Source organism: Micromys minutus, assembly GCF_963924665.1.
Source record: "Micromys minutus genome assembly, chromosome: 25".
Classification (NCBI taxonomy): domain Eukaryota; kingdom Metazoa; phylum Chordata; class Mammalia; order Rodentia; family Muridae; genus Micromys; species Micromys minutus.
Genome location: NC_137960.1, coordinates 15,341,356 through 15,360,184, shown reverse-complemented (window position 1 = coordinate 15,360,184; position 18,829 = coordinate 15,341,356). Strand labels below are relative to the sequence as shown.

General features: G+C 45.1%; 1 protein-coding gene across 5 annotated transcripts in view; it reads left to right on the top strand.

Annotated features, from left to right (window-relative positions):
* Positions 1 to 4,285, top strand: part of ANK3 (ankyrin 3) — a gene marked incomplete at its 5' end in the record, with an annotated part of 441,504 nt that extends 437,219 nt beyond the window's left edge. For all 5 annotated transcript variants that reach the window (XM_080938021.1, XM_080938020.1, XM_080938019.1 and 2 more), the window contains one exon: positions 2,801 to 4,285. The remainder of the gene's footprint in view (positions 1 to 2,800) is intronic.
* Positions 4,286 to 18,829: the final 14,544 nt, after the last annotated feature.

The following is an 18,829-nucleotide window of genomic DNA, read 5'->3' as shown; positions in this document are numbered from 1 at the left end:
CTGCACTTTCAAGGAGATGGAATTGAAAAGGAGCTTGCAGAACAGAGAGGAATTCCATAAGAGTTAATTAGAGAAGGGTGTCTACATACAGATTCCGGAGCAACAAAAGATAATTTGCTATCCTGTGTTGTCTTAATTAGGGTTTTTACTACTATGAACAGAGACCATAACCAAGGTAACTCTTGTAAAGACAACATTTCATTGGGGGCTGGCTCACAGGTTCAGAGGTTCAGTCCATTATCATCAAGGCGGGAAGCACGGCAGCTTCCAGGCAGGGTGCCGGAGAAGCTGAGAGTTCCTCCTCTTTTTCCAAAGGCAAACAAGAGAAGACTGGCTCTCACATGGTTAGGAGGAGGGTCTCAAACCCCACCCCCACAGTGACACACTTCCTCCAACAAGGCCACACCTCCCAATAGTGCCACTCCCTGGGTTGAGCATATTCAAACCACCACATATCAGGTAGGACCAGAGGCAAACAGTGGTTCTAGTAGCATCAGAGTCTGAGAAACTAATGTCTAGGCATATCCTTGATCTATAAAACCAGAAGCCATATGGTAGGTCACCTCAGATGTCTATGTACACCTTAAACTTGGGGAGCATGCTCCCAGGACCCATCGTTGACATTTTGGCTTGATCGAACGCTAGAACTAACTAAAGAGTTGGGGTGGGAGTGGTTGATGTTTTCAACCCTGGCCCCTGTGGGCGTGGACTGGACACTGGGGCTTATTAAATCCTGTCACACAGCCATGTTTTGAGAATCGAGAGAGAACATGAAGTCAGTAGAAGACATGAAGACATGGGGAGATAAGTCCTCCGTTGTGCACCAGGCTCAAAACAAAACGAAAAAACAAACCTGAGTCTCCGTAGGCCTCTAAATGGACTCTCAGGTCTGCACCTGAGCCCATACTCAACCTGAAGCTGTGTTCTATATGTATCCATTAACTGTTTCTTAAAGGGAAAATAAATAACCATAGGAATGGCTGTGGATCCCTTCCGAAGGCTTATGCCTAGCCCACAGGCACACTCCTCCTTCCAAGGTGCCTTAAGTCCTTCCTATTAGCTATGCTCACAGAGTTCCAGATTGCTTTTCCGAAATGTCATCCTTGTGGCCTGTCCACAGCATCCCGTCCACCAGAGGGCGCTCTCTCCTCAGGTGGTTTCCTAGCAGTTGCTTAGCTAAGGTCCTTGTCCTCTCTGGGCAATGCTGATCTTGGTAGGAAATGTTTTGTCCCACTAGCACTGCTAAACCCATGGGGTTGGGACCTACATTCTGGCTACCTTTGAACAAGAAAGATTTGAGGGATGTCTACTGCTTTTTTAAAATAGCACTATATAGAAGGACAGGGTATAATTAAACCAATCTTTAAAAGCTGTAAAAACCACCCACTCTGTCTAGAAAGACAATACTGGCTTCCATTTAGAAGAGACAGGCTTTGTTTTGTTTTATAATACAAAATTAACTTGGGAAGTGAGCTTGGTTATTAGAAAACGTAGGGAAATGGGTGAGAGTTTACCCATTCTGTCTTGTGTTTATAGAAACTTGCTAGACCTTAATTAAACTTGTCATAGAAGAAGTGGGTTAAAATCTCACATCCCAAGGAAGTTGGGAGAGTTGAGGGAAAGTTTAGATAATAATTCTTGCTGGGAATTGCCCTGAATGAAGAAGGTGACCATGATTTTTGAGCCACCTAAACAGCCGGATGCCTGGAAGATTAGCATTTAAAGACAGCAACCAAGGTGTGAAAATCCTGATGGGCAGGGTTTGCCCACCCTCTGTAATTGGATCTGCTTAAGTGAGTCACTTTCCTTCCTTGGAGGGAGACAAGTGTTGAAATCTCAGAGGAGTGGGTACTTTGGTGTTCTTGGCTCTGGTCACTGGTGACCGGGGCTGGGAGGTCATTTGTAAACACGTACGAAAAAAGAAAGAAGGAAGGAAAGAAAGCAGTTAGACCCATAACAGGAGCCCAGCTGTGCCAGGGTGTTTACACAGGGTGAGGTGACCTGGGCGATCCATCCATTAAGAGGAAGAAACCTGTCTGAATGAACCTCAAGGTCATTGGGACGCTCCAGTCTCTGCCCCTGGTGTAAACTGGGATTCTAAAGGCTCTCTGTGAGCTTCAGAAGAGATCTGGCGACTGAACAGGTTTTATTTTGTTTTCTTTTCTTATAATCCTTGCTGGAGCTGGAATTCCATTCTGTCAGCGTCTCTCTGAGGAGGAGGAGAAGGCAGCAAAGACTCTTCTATGAATCAGGGAGATGGGGGGGAACTTGTCTTCTTGGGGCAACAAACAGCCCCTGAGGAGCCAAGGAGCCCCGAATTACCCCAGTTTCAGAGACAGGATATTCCCAACTCAGCCTTGAAAGCCACAAGCTCAGAAAGGTTGTGTGATGCTCAGAGTGTCACCTAGCCAGCAGCACTGATTTCGGAGAGTCCCCTGAGGTACTTTCCTGTCACCAGGACAGGGACTGGATCAGTCAGTCTCTGAGTCCTTGACCATGAACAGCGAGGAAGCCATTGGCAGGCTGTCCTTGATATATGACAATAAGGTGAAGCGTGTGTCTCAGTTGGCTTATAAAATACTTGCCTGGAGTGCGGGAAGCCCAGGTTTTAGACCCTCGCACCACAAACCAGAGTTACCGTGGCGGAGGCAGGGTGATCAAGAATTCGAGGTTACGCAGCAACTTTAAGGCCAACCTAGGCTACATGAAACCCTATCTCCAGAAAACTAAAATAAAATTTTTTTAAAAACAGACAATGAAAACGAAACTCACTGCCTCCCGTTTGACTCTCTTTCCACAGGACGGCGTATTTGTACTGACAGTATTGAGAAACTTACTAAAGATCAGCAGGAAGGAAAATATCTACCAAGAACGGGGTCTGGATCTGCTGCTTCCACACATCAATGACATGATTTTTTTAAAAAAGCAGAAGAAAAAAGAAAATCACTTTTTTTTTTTTTTTTTAAATTTAGCATGAGCCAATTTACAGAGCATGGAAACTCACTTTTCATTCCTGGCGCTGACATTCGCCCACTGAGCAAGTGCACTGTAAGATACAAGAAGCCATGTTGTTCAGACTCAGTCTCAAGTAATCTGGTGTCCTTTTCCAAGAAGACAGACAGACAGACACACCTGTGCCACCAGGAGGAAGGACAGCAGAAACTGGAACGATCAAATCAAGAAGACACACTAAAATTACTAAATCCACAACAGCTCGCCTTATTTTTCTTGGACCCAAACTAACTGTCAGGGTATAAACATTGTTTTTTTTTTTTTTTAAGAAAAATAATAATAAAAAATCAATAGTTTTGCTGTAAATAGTAACACTGTAAATTCTAACAGAAGAAACTACAATAAAGAATTATAAGGCGCCTGCCTCACAGAACACAAAGATATCACAAACACATCCAGCGACGGGCATCCCAAGTGACTTCACCCTGGACAAGAATGGGGATCCGGCGTGTGCAGGGGACTCTTTCACTGACTCTTGTATATTAGTTATGATGTTTGTATACGCAAGACTGCTAGCCTGATTTTAAAAAAGAAAATGCAAATCTTTAAAAACAATCTGCTGCAAATTTAAATAATTCCCCAAACGAGGAATTCTGTAGTTCTGTGAAAAAAATTTTTTTTTCTTCAGAATACTAATATTTTGATGCATGCATATCACCTTATTTTGATTAAACCTTTTCCAATTTTGCAAACACTACAGTCTCCTGCAACATGGGAGATTTTATCTGTAAACACAAAGCCCTTCATCTAATATTTATTGCTATTGCCAATTTTTCAATGAAATGACCAAAAATGGAAGAAAAAAAAAAACTATACAGTAGTTTGCTTGGGGTGGGGGGAGGGGCGCTGTTAGTGCTTACAGGGGGGAAATGCTTGCCACTGTAGAGGTGGATGGTGCTCACAAGAGGCCCCAGTTGTGGGTATTTAAAAAAAAAAAAAAAAAAAATGGACTGACCGGAAACAAACAGGATCAAAGCGCACTGTAAAAAAAAGAAAAAAAGATCACTGTTTTGTGTACTGGCTCTGAGACGTAGACCCCTTTCAGCGAGCCAATCACTAGTAACCATCCTGGGCAGTGTCCCTTTAGCTTAGCGGGGCTGCCGAGTTTTATAGAGCATTTTTCTTTGGGTTTGGTGAGGTTCCTTCGTTCACTCTCTTAACTTGAAATCGACCTCCACAGACACCTAGCTCTAAATGACATGTATGAGAAAAGCAGACGCTGGCTAACCTAGTTGATTATTTAAGCATATAAAATAAACTGTGTTCAACTCTTCACTTACTTGGGTTCTACAGTGTCCTTGTGTCCTCTGGCGAAACCTAGCTGTCTAGTCCCCAGTCACGGGGTCCTGTCTGTGCCTCTGATCACTAAAGCCATAGTCTGGAAGGTTCTGCTCTTCCAAAATCACCCACCTTGCATAAACTCTGCATTTTGTAGGGGAGCCAAGGATTTAAAGATGAAGTGATTGTCTAGTTAGGCTCTCCCACACCACAGAAGAAGTTGGGATTTATAAGACCAAGTGTCATGTAGTTACTGATTGCTGCTCCCAGAAAGCATCTAGCTGTGGTTGCTTCCCCGCCCCCGCGAAAGCATTTGTTTAGGTTTTGAGTCATTAGTTTGGGGATTTTGGGGTTTTGTTGCCACCATTCTTGAGACAGGCTCTCAAAATGTCTGCTTAGTCTCAACTGACATCTGTCGCCAGAGCTTACAAATTGAGGAATTTTACTAGTAACTCAAGATTTTTTATTATTTTATCGTATTTTACTTTGCTACTTGGTCATTATGCGTGCTAAAAGACGTGAACTTTTAGCACGCAAGAGGGAACTAAGCAGTACCCCTCAGCCTTCCCCTGATATTCGAGACAGGGTCTCACTAGCTGGTCCAAGCTGGCCTTGACCTTGTCAGCCTTCTGCCCTGTCTACTCACAGGGCTGTGCCACTAGACAGGACAGGACTATTCTTGAGAAGCAACCTTTGGCAACAGCAGACCTCCGTTCAGAAAGACGCTGGAGCTGTGACCCCTGCTCCCTCCTGCTACATGTGTGATCTCTATCATCCTGGCCTTGTTCCTTACCTAACCCTGATAGGCACTTGAGTTTGGGGCCCATTGGTTTCATAAATCAGAGTTCAAAGGTGCCAAGCCTTTGATTCAACTTTAATCCCGGCCCTCACCACATTAGCAGTGGTACCTGCCACCATCCAACTTCAGGCACACTGACATTTTTCTTCTAAATACATTGCATTCATTGACTCAGTCCTTACTGCTACTGTGTGAGTTAGGTATTATCTTCCATGTAACAGGCCTCATATAGTATTACATGAGTGTTTAATGTCATTCAAGGCTGTCATTGCCTGTTCAATGGGATAAATATTCTACAGAATACCAGGCAGAAGGCAGGTACCAGAGGGCCTGTATGGTCCCAAGAAGCCGCTTTAAAGAAACAAAGAGGTAGAGAGTACATTTGCATGTCATTTGTAGGATGTCCATCCCCCACCCCCATCAGAAACATCTGAAGGACAAGCTGCCACTCTTGAAAGGTTTTTTTGTTTGTTTTTTTGTTTGTTTTTTGTTTTAAATGCCCCCAAAGCTTCTGCACAACTTACCACAGAATGTAAGAATGTTAATGTACCATGTAAGAGCTATGAATTCCAGACCCTCCGGCCTTGCTAGAGATTATTCAGATCTAGAAACTTATTAGGGGAAATGGAGTTATGTCACAAGCCTGGAAAGGTGACTGCAGGAACAGGTTCAGAGGTTCAGAGGACACCGAAGCCACGAATTTACCCAGAAGTCTCCGAAGCATGGTAGATTTTATTTACGCCTCTAAATCTCTGTATCTACTGGAACGAACGGGGCATGTGTTTGTGTTTCTGATAGTCTGGCCTGACAGCTCATTCAAATGTATTTAGGTTTTTCTTTGACATTTCTGTAAAGAGAGAGAAGAAATGTGACTGATAAAATCCTGAGATTCACTTCTTTTCACATTTTTACCGATCTGTTAACATGAAAGGGTTGCTTCCAGAAGGGATTCAAGCAGCAAAGCCAGCTCCCACGCTGGCACTCCAGCATCCCACCATGTTCTTTGCTGCGTCACCTTGAGGCTCATACAATAGAAGTTTCTCTCCATGGCAAAGAAATGTCAAAGGAAAAGTGGTTTGCTTGACTTTCGTCAAAGCACCTGCTCACATTTGACCAGGAGAAGCCCAGAAAGAAGCCACAGGAAGAGCAACAGCTCACTGCCTCTGGTAGAACCCACGATACAGAACCTCGTGCCTCGTCCAAGGGAATCTTGGTGTTTGTTGGCCAGACAATGACATATGAAAAGGTGTATCAATTCTTAACCACGCGGCATTGCTTTTCAGGCATGAAGAGACAGCTGAATCACAGAAGAGTCAACATTTCTGAGGTTGGTATTTAAGGCACTTTTTTTTTTAAGTTCCTTTATTAAGAGACAAATACCTAGTGTCTTCATTTTTATTGGTTCCCTGTTTCCTAAAACAAAATTCACAGGTTGATACTGACAAGCCAGGTAGCTTTTCATTCATTCATTCATTCATTCATTCATTCATTCATTAGTTCATTCATTCAAAGGCATAGTCTCATGGAGCCTAGGCTGGCTTGGAACTTGTTGTATAGCCAAAAGTGGCTTTGAACTCCTGAGCCTATTGCTTCTACCTCCTGAATGCTGGGACTGTGGTTATAGAAACCACCACACCCATTTATCCAGTGCTGTGGGTAGACCCCAAGGCTTCATACCTGTTAACGCAAGCACTGACCGAGCTGTATCGCCAGCAAAGCTTTTGCTTATCGAATAGAATCAAGTCCTACTGAATACAAGAGAGAAAATGGCATTCAGTATCCCTTAAAGTGTGTCGTAAATGTGAGCCCTAGATCTTTTATCCCCCCACCTTCCTCACTGCACCGTATCCCCTTGCTTCCTGGGTCAGCATTGCGTTCCACTATGTAGGACATCTGATCGACCTCGGGAGTTCTGTGGCAGAGTGAGTGTAAACATGTTCATAGGGTCCTGAGGGTAATGAGAAGCAGAGATTAAGGGGTACACAGGAGGAACAAGAGCTGCTGGAGCTTTTTCTCAGGGCCCACCAGGAATTCCAGAGAGGGAAGAGAGGGAGAAAACAAACCTTAACTTCTGGCTTAATTTACTCCCGCCCCCCAATACCTTCAAATGACCACTTTGCTGTTCTCTTAAACTATAGCACAAAGCCTAGACAGGAGGATGACCTTTTGGGCTTTTGAGAGACTCAGTGGAAGCTTCAAGTGGCCCTTGAAGAGAGGACACTCATAATGGAGTACCTCCCGTGCCTGTAAATGCCACTGAAGTGGGAGTTCCTACCCTCATTACCCACCAAGAAAATAGGCTGTGAAGTTCAGCATGTATCCTGAACCCGCTAACAGCCTGGATGTACCTAACCTGACACCACTAAGTGCTTGCACAGTTGCTAAGCACCAAAGTGTCCAGAAATTGTATCGGGGACTTCTTTGGGCCACTTTTAGCCTGCAGGGATGTTTGGACTACATGAAGTTTGAGCTGAAGGACAACATTTGGAAGAAACAAACTAGATAGATTAGATAGATAGATAGATAGATAGATAGATAGATAGATAGATAGATAGATGATAGAGGTTTTACATTTAAAAGAAAGTATGAATTCTCTTTAAAATCTGAAGATGTGACTGTGCCATTTCTGGAATTCCTACAGCAGCACTCACCAGCTGCAGAGAAGCAACATGCATTTGGCTTGTCCATCCCAACATCTCCACCTCCTTTTGCCCTGTTTCTTCTTTAAAACAAAAACAAAACTATTTTATCCATTTCCATTCTGGGTCTTCCATTTACTGTGGTCTGCTGTGGTGGAAGGAAAGGAAGGTAAATCGAGGCTGTCCTGTTTCCAGTCTTTAAAGTCCTCCTTTTGGGCAAGATCAGCATCTCCATCAGTATCCCATGATGGAGTAAAGAAATGAGCCAACAGAAAAAGAAAGGCCTACCATTTGGTTCCCCAAGCCTGTCTACCCCCACTTTCGGTGACCACCATTCTCTGGCACCCCATCTGAGCATGAGAAGCATCCCTTTCCTTCCCACAACCTTCAAGGTAGAGAGGACAGAAATATAAACCCTAGAAAACATGAAAACCTAACTTCAGCCACCCAGCCTGCCTGGTGCATGCTGGGTAAAGTGGAAGGCAGTGTGAGGTAAGGCAGGGCCCTGTAAACCTTGGAGCACAACCACTCCTCTTTCCAGCCACACTTGCTAACCAAAATTTGGTGGGATCGAAAAGATCTACAATGAATATCTCAATAGAAACATTAAAACATTGTCAAAGTCATTTAGCATGTTCCAAAAATACAAGCCCATTTTACTTCCCGTGACACAGTGTAAACAATTAAACACACCACAATGTTTTTCTCCCATCCATTGAGGCACACATAACTCTAACCTCACTCTAAAGACTGTTGCAGAGGCAAAAAAAGAAAGAAAGAAAGAAAGAAAGAAAGAAAGAAAGAAAGAAAGAAAGAAACCTACTGGAAACCTGAGAATACCAGATGAACACACCCACAAGCCAGTACTACATCTTTGATAGATTTTTCTAGTCGTTTCCTTGTTCCTTGTGAACAAGGAGGGAGCTGAACACACACAAGTATCTATCCATACACATAAATATTGGCACATCATAACTCCCAACTGTATGCATCCTGAACAGTTGAGAGAAAGTGGTGTGGGGCTCGAACACATGAGTGACAGGCATGTTTTACTGGGAGAGGAGCCTGAAATAGTTGCCAACATTCTGAACATCACACTGCATGTACTTTGTGGTGCAGGCATGTGTGGAGGCCAGAGAACCACCTCAGGTTTCTTTTCTCAGCAATGCTCTCCCCTGACTTCAGACAGAGTCCTGGGACTCACCCAGAAAGTGAGGCAGGCTGTCCAGTGAGCCCCAAATGTCCTCCTCTCTTTGACTTTCCAGCTCTTGGATTTCAGAAGAATACCACCACACCTAGCCTTTTTAAAAATGAGGATTCTGGGAGTAGAACTTGGGTCCTTAACACTTTACCAACTATCTTAGAGTTTTACTGCTGTGAACAGACACCGTGACCAAGGCAACTCTTATAAGGACAACATTTAATTGGGGCTGGCTTACAGGTTCAGAGGTTCAGTCCATTATCTTCAAGCTGGGAATCATGGCAACATCCAAGCAGGCATGGTTCAGGAAGAGATTCTGCTAGCAGTTTTCATTTTCATCTGAAAGCTGCAAGCAGAATCCTGGCTTCCAAGAAGCTAGGTTGAGGATCTTAAAGCCCACAACTCCAACAAGGCCACACCCACTCTAAAAAGGCCACACCTTCTCCAACAAGGCCATGGCTACTTCAACAGAGCCATACTGTCTAATAATGTCATTTCCTGGGCTGAGCCTACAAAAACCATCATACCAACTGAGCCATCTCTTCAGCCCTTATATGAATTGGTTTTTGTGGGGTTTTTTTTTCTTTTGGTTTTTGTTTTGATATACAACGAATCACACACTATGAGGCTGGTGTCTCTGTAAACCAATTTCTGAGTCAGTTAAACTTCCAGTCAACTGAAGCCAGTGTAGTACTGATATCATCAAAGGGTGTCCGTCACCTGACCCCCCACATAATGTGTTCTCTGAGTCAGTCAGAGAAGGTGCCCATACCCCTATCCCAGCGTACTATGTCACCCCCTGCAGGATTTCACATCGTGGAACTCTCTTGAAGTATCAGTTCAGTTTTACTGGCATTTAATTCTGTCACTGTGAGAGTGGGTCACTGCTCACACACGTTCACTCCTGGGAACCTCGACGGCTACATCTCATGCCATCTCCCTTCTGTCTCCCATTACAGACCAGTGATCAGGTAAGCAGGCTGTGGATTGGTTTCCATGTGAGACACCGCCATTGCCTGTCTGTTTTAAAGTAAGGAGCTGGGTCAAAATGCCAACCAGCAATCTTTCTAAGCACATCATTGGCTTAGCCTGGTCCTTTGATTCTAAATCACAAGGATTTCCAGGGAAGAATTACATGAGATTTACGATCCAGTTCAGTCCTGATTCTGTTGGAGATTGTTTGCCAAACCATCCTAGACACAGTAGCTTTCTTTACAAGCTTGTTCAAGGCGTTCCATTCAGCTTTTATTCACTGTGGCCTCCCCATGGGAGCTTTGATTCGACCTCCAGATGTCAACTCCTCAGGGTGGCCCTCTCCAGAGTACCCTAACACCTCCCCACCCTGTATCCCCTATGGCTTCTGTCCCGAGATCGTTTTATTTGTCCCCTCTTTATCACCCCGCTTTTACAGTGCTGCCCCCACAAGACCTGGCACTGATGGGGACTAGAGGCTTCTTGATTAGGTGTGGCTCAGGAAAGCTATGTAATATCTTCCCAGTCCTGTCAAAGCTGAGGAATACTGTGATCCTCCCTGCCCTTCGGGATCGTCAGGCAATATTGATGATCGACGATCGTCGGCTGATACAAGGGATCATTGGCCTACGTCAGGGATTTCAACCGATATCGGCTCACGAGAGCAAAGGAAGCAGAGACCCATTTCGCCATTGCCCATTGCCCTTAGCTTTAGCTTTCAGTCTGAGGCTCCTGCCATAGGCCAGGTCTTACCCTGCAGGGGATGGAGTGAGTGTTCGCGGCTGGCTGGGGACCTGCGCCTGTGTTTGTTCAGCAGGCCCCTCCCCCTTCTCTGCCTGCGCACCTTGTTGGCAAGCTAACAGAGCAGGCAGCCGTTGTTCCTGCAAAAGAAATACACCTTTCTGGACCCCCGATGAAAACAGACTAGGGGTGTGCTGGCGGGACCAGAGATGGCCTGCGCTGTAGGAGGAAAAAAACTGTTTAAAATTGGTGATTTGCCTTTGTGGTGATCCAGCCCCAGTGGGGAGATCAGAGAAGGACAAGCCCTGGCTCCAGAGGGAGCCGCCATATTGCGCGCGGGGGCAACAGAAAACCAGTCATATCTTCAGCGACTCAGTCGGAAATATCGACAAGGACCTCAGTTCGCCTTTGAGGGACGCTACACATCCACTGCCAAGAAGGACCATTTGGGAACACCTTCTTCTCCACAGCCTCATAAAAGTCTTCTCTAACGGCTGGCAGGCACCATCCTGGTGTTTTTCTGTCTTGTGCCAAGGACGAGGAGACATTAACATCCTCTGCCATGCGTCACAGCCCCAGCTATCTAAACGGCTCTCTGAGTCACAGCTCTTGAACACTTGTGCTAGGGAAAAGCCATCGTGTTGACCGAGAATAAACCTTACGGGTGAAGCAATGGCGGAAGACAGTGACCGGACATCCTGAGTGACCAACCGAGCGGTGGCTGCAGGACCTCACTGCCCAGTCTGTAGCCACAATCTAAGTCTTTCTGGCTTGACAAAGGTCAAAAAATATATACCAGGGCTGTTGAGAGGATTCAGCGGTCTCTAAGCAGGCTTGCTGCTCTTACAGAGGATGTGGGTTCAGTTCCTGGTACCCACATTCAGTAGCTTACAACTGCCTGTGACTTCAGCACCAGAAAATCAGGTATCTTCTTCTGGGCTCTACTGGTCCCAACAGATGGGCATGCCCATGATCATGTGTATAAGGTGGCCATTTAAAGAACAATCAAGACTGTTGGCACTCGGGGCTGGAGAGGTAGCTCAGTGGTTAGAGCACTGACTGCTCTTCCAGTGGTCCTGAATTCAATTCCCAACAATCACATGGTGGCTCACAACCATCTGTAATGGGATCCGATGCCCTCTTCTGGTGTGTCTGAAGACAGCGACAGTGTACTCACATTAAATAAATAAATAAATAAATAAATAAATAAATAAATAAATAAATAAATAAATCTTTTTTTTTTTTTTTTAAAGACTGTTGACACTTGAATGCCAATGACCTGGCTGAAAACCACGGAGTCTCATTAATGCTAACAAAATACAATGGTGAAGAAATTCTGGCCCGGATGATTTCAAAGGTGGTAGAAATCTCTGTGAGATACGAATAGGATGTAGATAAATGCAAGTGCTGGCAGACAGTCCAACTCAAGGACGACTTAGCCTCCAGTACGTCAAAGCCCTGTCTTACCTATGTCCCATCTACCTGTGAAAATAAGAACCAAAAGCTGGGACCTATAAACTCTAAAGGCTTTAATGTAGCCAGAAATATGACACAGGAGAACAAGGATAGGGCTGTAAACTAAATATGGTGGTTTAAATAGATGGGTTAAATACGTACATGGAGATAAAGCAGGCACAGGCCTGGACAGCCAGGACCCCGTGTGTCGGCTGCTCCTGTGATGAATGGGATTTCATTGTCCTTCCGGTTCCTGAGTCAGTCTTGCTATGCAGCCCAGGGTGGCCTGAAACTCACTCCGTAGTCCCGAATAACCTCTTAAGCCCAGACTGGCTTCAACCATGCCTCAGCCTCTGGAGCACGGGACTGTTACGGTTCTGATATTATAATGATGATTTTGACATCACCATAGATGATGTCAAAGGCCACGCAGGGAGCCTTCCACGCAGAGAGCCACTCTGACTGAACACCAGCTGGGTGAATGGGCACGCTGCAGAAGGAGGGACTTGAGAAATGTATCGAAAGACTTCAGGCTCCAGAGGAAGGAGTCCTTTGTTGTGTTTTATAAAAAGGAAGCCCGGGATATGTTTGGGGTGGAAGTGTGGTATGGTGCTGCGGGGCCCATGCTGAGGCATCCCTTCCCCATGAGGTACCAGCCACAGGAGTTTAGAATGGAGTTTATTCAGGGCATGGGGAGGGGAGTTAAAGGGGTAGTAGACACAGAGAAGGGGGGAGAGAGAGGGAGGGAGGAGGAGAGGAGATAGTGAGGTGGGCCATGAACATGAGGAAAGAGAGGGGGAAGGGAATGGGGAGGGAAGGAACAGATAGGGTAAGAGTAAGACAGCAAGAGGAAGAGCAAGAGCGAGGAAGGGCCTGCAGCCCTTTTTATAGTGAGTCAGGCACGCCTGGCTGTTGCCAGGTAACGGTGGGCGGGGCCTTGTGCCAACAGCCTTGGCAGATGGAATGAATGAATGAGCTAGAAGAGGCCACTCCAGAAGCATGAACCCAGCTAGCCAGGGTCAGAACTGAGAGACACTTGGAGGCAAGCAGGGAAAATAAAGGCTCTGTCCACAGCCTCAGATGCTGTCAGGAAATGTAGGCCCTCTTCTGGCCACCAGCGAGGTCGGTCACACATCAGGTGCGCCTGGTGGCCTCGGCATGTCTGCTGGCCACAGGTCCTCACTGGACACCAAGCTACTGAAGCCATCAGAACCACACAGTGGGAGTCTATGAATTAGAAGCCTGAGAGACGCCTCTGCCAAAAGCGCTCCTGAGTTACCCGACACTACCGCTGCACGTGGACTGTCTTTTTGGGCATTTATTTATCTTCATGTATATGAAGGTTTTTCCAGCATATGCAAATACCTCCTGGAGAGGTCAGAAGAGGGCGCTAGCTCTCCCCGCACCCAGAACTGCAGTTACATTGCGAGCCGCCCGTAACCCAAACCAGGTCCTCCGTAGGAGCAGCAGGTGCTCGAAGCTGCAGAGCCATCTCACCAGCCCCCCAAGACCTCCGTCTGGCCGTGTGCCACAGGAACTGGTGTGCAGGTGATCTTAGCAAAGAGACTTCTCAATTCTCTTCTGGACAACAGCTGTTGACTAAGGCGGGATGCCACAGGGAGGAAAAACCCACGGGAGTTAAGATTGACTCCTGTGAGGTGGCCCGCTTGAAGTGGAGCTCAATCCTCTGTCTCCTGGTGGCTTTCTCGATGTATCAGGAAGAAGTGTTCAAAAGGACCCCCACCCCCATGAGTCTCTCAAATACTACAAACACCAACATCCTCACAAGAACTTGTCGGCTCTCGGTGTTTGATCAGCCCTGAAATATGTAACCATTTGCTCAATTCGCTCACTTTCTGGTCTCCCCCCACCCCCACCCCAAGCCTCCAGATTCTTGGGAAGCTGTCCTTCCTCCCTCCCTCCCTCCCTGTTCCTGCCTCTCAGTCCCCACAGGTCCCCTTGAGAGACCTCGTCTTCCCCCAAATGGCAGCCACTCAAGCACGGCTGCCCTTCCTAACTTTACCTTCTGGCAGTCTCTAAGCCTTCCATGCCTTGATGGATATATAACCACCACCTCAGTGTGCTTGAAACGTGTATCTGTATCTCCCCATACAATCAAAGGCTTCGGAAAGCAAGGGCTGGTTACCCTCTTATGAACTCTAACGGGCCTTTCTGTTTTATATTTACTTTGCCTATCACTACCAACAAGGCTTGTGCTACGGAATAGGTTTACTCAGATGAAGCACTAATGTTTCGATGGACCAGAAACGATTCCAAAACTACCAATCCGAAGACCATTTTGAAAAGTCGGAAAAAGTGCTTAAAAAGAATGGTCAGAACATCAGTTGTGGCTAGACCACCAGCCTGTGAAGGCGTCCTCTGCCTTAAAAACAGCTGGGTTGGTGTCTACAGCCAGGTGCAGGAAGAAAAAGCTGAAGTCATGATGTCAACTGCACTCAGTAGGTTGTTTGTTTGTTTGTTTGTTTTTGTCAACCTGACATGGGCTAAGATTATTTGGGCAGAGAGAACTTCAGTGGAGAAAATGCTTTCATCAGACTGGCCTGAGGGCAAATCTCTGGGACGTTTTCTTGATTAATGATTGACATAGGAGGGTCTGGCCCACTGTGGGTGGTGTCATCCCTAGGCAGGTGGTCCTGGGTTGTATCGAAAAGCAGGTTGAGCAAGTCAGCACACAGTGTTCCTCCATGGCCTCTGCTTCACTGTCTGCCTCCAGGTTCATGCCTTGAGTTCCTGCCCCAACATCCTTCATGACTATGATGTGGAAGTGAAATTTACTTGTTCCTCCTCAAGTTGCTTTTGGTTATGAGGTTTAGCACAGCAACAGAAATCTAAGACATAAACTTTAAAAACAATTTTTTTACATTGTGTGGTGTGGGGTATGTGTGTGTGTGTGTGTGTGTGTGTGTGTGTGTGTGTGTGTGTGTGTGTGTGTTTGGTGGTAGTGTGGGAGGGGAGGATACACACACATGCAGGTACACTGAGTCCAAAAGAGGGTGTTTGATCCTATGGAGTTGAAGTTTCAGGCTCTGTGAGTTACCCTGTGGGTGCCGGAAACTAAACTCTAGGTTCTCTGCAAAAGCAGTAAACATAATTAGTGCTGAACCATCTTAACAGCCTCCATTAAGCCAACCAACTTTGTATGCAAAAAGAGTAAGTAATTATAGAAAGAATCTCTCTTGTGTATTGTACGGATTCATCACCTGTCTATTAAAAAGCCTATAGAAAGAAAGTGGGACATCCAAGAGGAAAGAGAATTCTATGACAGAGCCAAGGGACAGATTCTCTCAGGAAGATATTAGAAGACAGACATATGGTACCTGAACACAGGTAACCATGCACATGGCAAAATAAAATAAAAATAAATGAGTTAAGTTATGATTCTAGCCAGAGAGGAGCCTAGCTACATGACCAAGGCATTTGTAACTATCTTTTGAGTCTGAGTCTTATTTCTGGGAGCATGGGGCCAGGAGGAAGAACCAGGACCAAACTTTTGCAAGTAATCTTAAAGTAAGATTACTGAAATTGTCAAAGGAAATGATTCTGCGAATAACCCAGATTGCCTAAAACAAAGTAGCATCAAATAAATAATAGCTTAAAAAAATCTAACACCACATGATGTTTTCCTATGTCCACAGGCAATATATATAAAATCACTGTATAAATCACTCTGGAATACTCCTTAAAAATGTAATTTTAGAATTGGAAAGATGGGTCAGTGGTTAAGAGTGTTGCTACTATTTCAGAGGACCGAGGAGTTTAGTTTCCCAGGGCCCAGAATAATTCACAACCACCTGTTAGCTCCTGCTCCAGGAGATCTAAAATAAAACAACCCTTTAAAAACAATAAATGTAATTTCCATATCAATACAATGCCTACAAGGTTGAAATTTCCAAGTGAGGGAAGGTTCCCTGTGAACCATGCATTTAAAGCATGTGGGGACATGCCAGGCAGTCTGGGATGTAGGTCCCTTTCCGTATACATGAAGATGTGTTCAACACAGGGAAAGGCTGGGAATTAGGTGGAGCTGGCCTCTCCTCCCTCTCCCCTCATGGTAGAGTCTTTCAATCTCTATATAGGAAGCATCTTAGTATCATTCCAGTAAAAGCGCCGAGAATCTATTTGGGTAGCTGTCCTCACATTAAATAGTGCTTTAGGGGCTGGAGAGATGGCTCAGTGGTTAAGAGCACTGGCTGCTCTTTCAGAGGTCCTGAGTTCAAATCCCAGCAACCACATGGTGGCTCAAAACCGTCTGCAATTTCATTTCCAGGGAATCTGACACCCTCACACACCAATGCACATAAAATAAAAATAAATAAATTTTTTAAAAAATAGTGCTTTAGACAGGAAGGAAAGGGGTTTTCACTGAGTCCAATACTACTGCATATGTAAGTGATGACATCTAGAATAATCGAGCTCATTGTCTGTACAGACGTTAACAGAAATCCTGGAGCAGATGAGATGAGAACTAATTGATGAACACTGGCTAGTAGGAGCCAAACATTTATACAGTGACTCTTTGTCTTAGTCAGGGTTACTATCGCTGTGATGGGACACCATGACCACAAGCAAGTGTTTGGAAAGAAAGGGTTTATTTGGCTTATATTTCCACACTGCAGTCCATCAATGAAGGAAGTCAGGACAGGAACTCAAGCAGTTCTGGTATCTGGAGGTAGGAGCTGATACAGAGGTCTTGGAGGAGTGCTACTTTACTGTCTTGTTCCTCCCGCTTTGCCCAGCCTGTTTTCTCATAGCACCAGAATCACCAGCCCAGGGACGGCCCCACCCACAATGATCATTAGGACCCTCCCATGTTAGTCACTAAAATTGCCCTAGCGACTTGCCTCCAGGCAGATGCTATGGAGGCATTTTCTCATGTGCGGTTCCCTCCTCTCAGATGATGTTAGCTTGTGTCAGGTTGACATGAATCAAATGAGCACACCATTGTCTAGTCATTTAATGCTGAACAATGTAATTGTATATGGCAGAAAGGTATGTCCAGGGAAAGGCACCTGCAACCTACGACTATGGTGACTTTCTTTTTTGGAATCTTGTGACAGTTATAGGTGAGTGTTCAGGTGTCCTTCAGCTTTTTCTTCTTGGCCTGAGCCCTCTAAACTAGAAAAAAAAAAAAAAAAAACATTTGCAGCTACTCCAAGCAAAGAGGGGTTCACACATCCTTTTTTATAATATTACAAATAATCACTTCCAATGGTATAAAACCATGTAAGATTATATGGCATGAAAGATTTTGTTAATTTTTAAATTGCATTTGTGTGTGTGTGTGTGTGTGTGTGTGTGTGTGTGTGTACAGGCCACAGAAAATCCATGAAGGTCACAAGATAGCCTGCAGAAGCCGACTCTCTCCTTCTACCATAAAGGTTACAGGTATCAAACTTTGGAAGCTGAGCCAACTCACCAAAGATTGTTATACATGTTGGCCCTTAAGAAGGAAGTAGTTCAGGGGCTGGAGAGATGACTGACTGCTCTTCCAAAGGTCCTGAATTCAATTCCCAACAACCACATGGTGGCTCACAACCATCTGTAATGAGATCTGATGCCCTCTTCTACAGTATACTCACATAAAGTAAATCTTTAAAAAAAAAAAAAAAAGAAGAAGAAGGAGTGGTCTCTGGAGCTCAGGAAATCCTGCAGAAGAAGGGGAGGAGAGGAAGAGGGATTGAGGACACCACAAGAAAACCCACAGAATCAAGCAACCTGAACTCACAGGGGCTCACAGAGACTGAACAGTCAACCAGGGAATCAGCATGAGACTGACCTAGGCCTCTACAGATAGGTTAGAGTTGTGTAACTTTGTCTTCTTATGGGACTCCTAGTAGTGAGAGGAGGTGCTGTCTCTGACTCCTTTGCCACCTTTGGGGTCCTTTTCCTCCTACTGGGTTGCTTCATCCCTCCTCAATGCAAAGGGGGTGTCTAGTCCTACTGCAACTTGATATGCCATGGTTGGTTGATACCCATGGGAGGCCTGCCCTTTTCTGAAGAGAAATGAAGGAGAGGGGGATGGAGGGATGGGGCAGAGGGAAGGTGTGGAGAGAAGGGAAGGGAAGGAAAACTAAAGTTGGGGTATAAAAAAAAGAAGTTATATATGTGTATATATGCATATTCATATATGTATATATGTGCACATATACATATATACATGCATATACATATATATTTACATGTGTATACATATATGTGTATAGGCATATAAACATGAACATGTGTGTATGTACATATACACATATACATATGTGAGTACATATATGCATATGTACACATGTACATGTACAATATACTTGTATGTATATATATTTGTGTGTATATATACAAATAGCATGTACATATAAGTATACATACATATATACACATATATGCACATGCACATGTACATACACACACACATATATATGTTCAGTGGCAGATGTGGAACCATCTAGAAGGCTGAAGAGAACATCTACAGAGGACAGAGGCTCCTGGGCAAAGAGAAAGGAGATGGTTCTAAGACCGCCCTGAGGTTGAGAAGGAAACCTTTCTATATGTTATAGACCAAGTGGAGGGGCCTAGAGAGCAGAGAAGACATCCCTAAATCCTGATCCCCTTGCTTGGGGGAAGGGGAATGACTCCATGGAGTTCCCAATACCTTGAGCCTACTGCTGTCCTCTGTTGACCTTCTGAAGTCTGCGCATGATAGCGCTGCCAACGGTGTGGTTA